The sequence below is a fragment of the Camelina sativa genome, unplaced genomic scaffold, assembly GCF_000633955.1.
Source record: "Camelina sativa cultivar DH55 unplaced genomic scaffold, Cs unpScaffold18863, whole genome shotgun sequence".
Lineage (NCBI taxonomy): Eukaryota > Viridiplantae > Streptophyta > Magnoliopsida > Brassicales > Brassicaceae > Camelina > Camelina sativa.
In genome coordinates this window covers 1-289 of record NW_010939871.1, presented here as the reverse complement: position 1 = coordinate 289, position 289 = coordinate 1, and the positions used below count along the sequence as shown (strand labels likewise).

Here is a 289-nt window from a genome sequence, read left to right as displayed (position 1 = left end):
CAGTTCAGAACTTCAACCATCTTTGCTCTGAGATACGGGTTTCTAACATATTCAGGACTTGCCATGAACATAATTATGAAGTTCATAAAGTCGTCCTTAAGAAATGAGAACAACCATCATCAGTGGGAGTAAAAAGATAGAATTTCACCAGACGACTAAAGCAAGATCAAAGTAAGCATACCAGTGGTACACCATCCAAAGCTTTGGGAATTCTTGAAGCAAATATCAGTAACTCCATTGCATCTTCAACAAAATGCTCAGGCATACAGGAGAATTCCATGGGACAAGT

At 38.8% G+C, this 289-nt stretch overlaps 1 long non-coding RNA gene across 1 annotated transcript; it reads right to left on the bottom strand.

Moving 5' to 3' along the window:
* Positions 1-41: 41 nt before the first annotated feature.
* LOC104775552 lies at positions 42-289 on the bottom strand. The gene is made up of 2 exons (XR_765986.1): positions 182-289; positions 42-95 (listed from the first exon to the last, which is right to left on the bottom strand). It is a non-coding gene; the product is annotated as an uncharacterized LOC104775552 (long non-coding RNA).